This window comes from Jaculus jaculus, chromosome 10 (genome assembly GCF_020740685.1).
Source record: "Jaculus jaculus isolate mJacJac1 chromosome 10, mJacJac1.mat.Y.cur, whole genome shotgun sequence".
Lineage (NCBI taxonomy): Eukaryota > Metazoa > Chordata > Mammalia > Rodentia > Dipodidae > Jaculus > Jaculus jaculus.
The window spans coordinates 38,203,598-38,208,041 of NC_059111.1; the positions used below are offsets into that span (position 1 = coordinate 38,203,598).

A 4,444-nucleotide genomic window follows, 5' to 3' on the forward strand; every position below is an offset into this window, starting at 1 on the left:
CTCTACAACTTAAGAAGAAAGAATAAGTTCAAGAGTTTTTATTGTTTGACTAACTGCTCACAGAAACCAGGCAGAGAAGTTCCTAAGAAAATGATACTTCTGATTCACGGTTAGTTGCCCTTTGGTTCTTCATCTTCTAAGCACTTATATGTTCTTTAAATGATTCTAGACATTTATTTTGATCACAAATATAATCCAAATGTGAATAAACGAACGCAGTTATCTTTTGTCCCTTCTGCGTTCCTTAAACTAGAAAAAGTGCTGTCTCTTCTTGGCCTATTTGGCCACAGTTGTTGCACCCATGGTTTTAAACAAACTATGTCTTGACCTTCAGAAATCCTTGAATTACAGCTCATCTGGTTAAAGAAATCCTGGGAAAGAAGTCCTATTGATATTGTCGATAGTCTCCAAAAGGTGAGGATGGTAACTGGCTTGAAGGCAACTGGGAGAGGTCTTCAGCAAACTGAGGGCCATTGGGAAACTGTGCAGAGGCAATCTTGTCAACAAGATGCCAGCACCTTCAATTAAAGCTAGAAGAATGCCACCCGTTGCGGCTGACCCAACCATGGCCACAGGTCCATCTCTCAACTTGGAGCTCTGGTTTTAATAGCTGTCAAACTCCCTCATAGCCTGTGGTTAACTCTCACTGGAGAATTTCGAAAGCCTTTGATTGCTTGAAAGATACCACCACCTATGGTACCCATGGTAAAGGCCCCACCACAGTCATCCACAGTTTGCCAGGGGCACGGCTCTTGGGCATACTCTTCCATCTTGACTCACTCCAGCTGCGCCTATACCCTGAATTCTTATGTTTGATCTTTTCATAGTTTCTTGAATATCTTGAAATTCCCATGCATACTTTCCTATTAGTTTGTATTTCTCTTTGTTGGGCCATATTAGATCTGCAATCTGGTCTTCTAGTTCAGCTATTGTCCTCTCCTTCAGCCTTTCTACTGGTGAGATTGTCTACAGAGTTTTTAATTTTATTGACTGTGTTCTTAATTGCTAGTAATTCTGACTGTGTTTTCTTTATTATTTATATTCCTTATTTATGTCTTATATTGATTTCCTTATTTCATTAAATTATTTTTCTATGTCTTCTTTCATTTATTTGATTTCCTCTTTGCTTTCTTTGATCATATTTATAATCATTCTTTTGAAATCTTTCTCAGGCATTTCCTCTAACTCATTCTCACTAGAGGTTATTTCTGATGCTTTAATACCTTTTGGTGGATTATACTGTCTTTATTTTTTGTGTTTCTTTTATTATAATGTATATATTTTTGCACCTTTGGATTAATTTAATGTTTAGATTTTCTAATTAGCTGCAGTATTATTAGATGTATTAATCAATGTGATGTTATGTATCTTTAGGTTAGGAGCTCAGGGTGTTAGGCATGGCTCTTAATGCTCTCAGAGTATCTACAAAAGTGACCCTAGATGTTTGGTTTGCCTGCTATGAGAATATTCAAGTAGGCTGAGTTGGGCAACCATCAGGCAGATTCTAAAATTACTTAAATGTTGTACAGATTCAATGAAAAACAGCATAGAGTATTTATGCAAGAGTAGGTAATATGACAACCAGACCCTTTAGCAAAGTCACAGTCCCTTACGATGTATGTTGCCCCACCCCCTTAATTCTGTCAAGTAGGTAGGAGGCTAAAATTTCTGTTCTGTTGAGGTTCCAAGTCAGTTTGTGTCCATTTGAGACCCTGCCCTGGTATAATCCCAGTTATCTTTTAGGATGATTTTGGTCTCAATTATGCTGCGCTCCTGCTTGGGTCCCTCTTTGTTGTGCTGTGGGTTCAGGTAGGTTGGCTGGGTTGCTAGATTGCTGCTCTGATCACCTGTCATGTGCTGTGTATTTGAGCTCCCTTTGCCATGTCTCTGGTGCTTGCTGGTGCTCTCACTGTCAGTGGGGGAGGGGAGGCTGTGGATAGTGGTGGATGTTTTCTGATTGGTCCTTGTAATCATCTTCCTCATGAGCTGCTCCTCTGTTCTTCCCTGCTGTCCTCCCTTTACATTTCTTGAGTTTGTGAGGAGCTCCAGAGTGAGTGGAGAATCCCCTCACCTGGCTTTTTCTGTGGCTCAGGTTGAGCCTTATGGTTGGAGCCACAGGGACCTGGTGCCACCATTGCTGGAGCTGCTTCTGTGGGCTCTAGATTGTCTGGGACTCTCCTTCTTGTCTGCTGCTGTTGGTAATTTCTCATACACCTCACTTTTTAGTAGCAGAATGTATTTTTCTGGTGTTTTTTTTTTTTTTTTTTGCTTTTTCTCCCTTAACCTTCTTTGGCGTGATTCTTACACTGCCATCTTAACCAGAAGTCTCTCACACCCAGTCCTTTTTTTTTTTAAAGAAAACACTTTTTTTTTTTTTTTTTTTTGAGGTAGGGTCTCACTCTGGTCCAGGCTGACCTGGAATTAACTCTGTCATCTCAGGGTGGCCTTGAACTCATGGCAATACTCCTACCTCTGCCTCCCGAGTGCTGGGCTTAAAGGCGTGCGCCACCACGCCCGGCGAAAACATTTTTTATTGACAACTTTTATAAATATAAACAATATGTCAAGATTGCAACTCTCTCCCACTACCTTCCCATTCTCCTCATCCCCTCCATTGAATCTCTTCTTTCTACTGTGAGGCTATGAATACCAAGGCCACTTTGTGTCTGTAAGACAGTATTATAAGCACTTCTTCTCTTCCTTTGGCTCTTACATTCTTTCTGATACCTCTTTTAGAGCTTTAGACCCTTAGAGAGGGTGATAGAGATGTCTCAGTGCTGAACACTCCAGTGTCACTTCTTAGCATTTTGGTGAGTTTTGAGTCATCACAGTGGTCACTACCATCTGAAAAGAGAAGCTTCTCTAACCAAAAGTGAGAGAAGTATTAATATCTGAGCATAAATATAAATAACTAGAGGGCAGTTTGGTGGGGATAATATGTCTAGTTAGCCAGACAAGAATAATGGTTTTCCCCTAGGGCTTATGAGCTCCCCAGCCACAGGCTTTTGATAAGGTTGTCAGTACCAGGCATGAATTCCCTCCTGTGGAGTGGGCCTTAAGTCCAGTCAGAGTTTGTTTCACCTGTAATAGACATGACACCATTGCACTAGTTGCCACATTTAGCCTGGTTGGCCAGCCATAGAGCTTTTAGGTTCCACTGCTAGTTACAACCATTGAGAGTTTTTCTCCCCCACAGGCAGCATCTCCCTTTCCAGCAACCTGACAACTAGTAAAGCAGCTGAGGCTTCCAGCTCATCCCAAGCTTGATTTCTCAGTGACTGCAGCCCAAGCATGTGGAGTCTTCAGCAATCAGGTCTTACCATCTAGGTCTGGTTGTCAGCCTTTGCAATAGCCTGTAATATTTTGGGGCAGCAGGGGCCCCCAGTCTTTTGCTTTTAAAGGTCACTATAGCTTTTTAAATAAGCAAGGTGGGAAAATTTGGTTTTTGAAAGGGATGGAGAGATAATCTGTTGACACACATTTGCCTTTTCCTCTATTGATAACAATAATCTATTTATGAAAAAAATTTCCTCATGACTCATCCTTGAAGTTGGGGAATTTAGCTTTCATTTACCCAAGATTCTCGGAAGGCTCATACTGTGGGAAAGGATGCAGTGGGGCTGTTATATATTAACAATATGTGTTGAAAATCAGTGCCTTGTTGACTGCATATTCAAATTTCTCATAGTTCTAATGGTGCTGCTTCCTTTGTGGATTATGTAGGAAACGCTTCAGTATGAATAATTATTCCCAGGGGGAAAGCCTTCAGAATCAACCCAGTTTGCACTGTGTGTGTGAGACAGAAAGAGAGAGAGATAGAGAGAGAGAGAGAGAGAGAGAGAGAGAGAGAGAGAGAGTCTGAATCTGACTGGTTTAGTATACTGAACTGAATCAGTTGTACACATGTGCTTGGCATAATTCGGGGACATAAATTGAAGGTAGCAACAATATCTATATAAAGTATTCTGTAGACTCTGTCTTGTCACTATATTGCTGAAAAATAAACTAGTATCAATAATGAACAGCTAGTGTAAAGGTTAAAAGAAACAATGGCTAGAGACTCAGTTCCCATAACACAAAACAAAACAAAATTGAAAAGTAATGATCTGGGTATTTACAGAAGAAATAACTCCATCATTCTTTTGTCAGAATTATTTTGACACGTGAAGGCATGGCAGGTTATTTCCTCTCAACTATGCTATTCTCTGCTGAATTTTTATTAGAGACATCCATAAAGAGACTCTTTTTAGAGATAAAATGCCACATCCCCAGAATTCTCTTTGGTGGTTTTCAATTTGGAACTGTTGCGTCATGGTATGGATATGAAGAGTATGTATGTTTCAGAGAATAATACCCTTTTCTTTGTCTTAGTGTTTTTGAAAAATGTTCTCCTGGCAGTCCTGAGTCACACAAGTTCCACCTGAACCAGAACCCACTTCCAGAG

The 4,444-nt window shown here is 40.4% G+C and overlaps 1 pseudogene; it reads right to left on the bottom strand.

Moving 5' to 3' along the window:
- Positions 1 to 279: 279 nt before the first annotated feature.
- LOC123464126 lies at positions 280 to 770 on the bottom strand (annotated as a pseudogene).
- Positions 771 to 4,444: the final 3,674 nt, after the last annotated feature.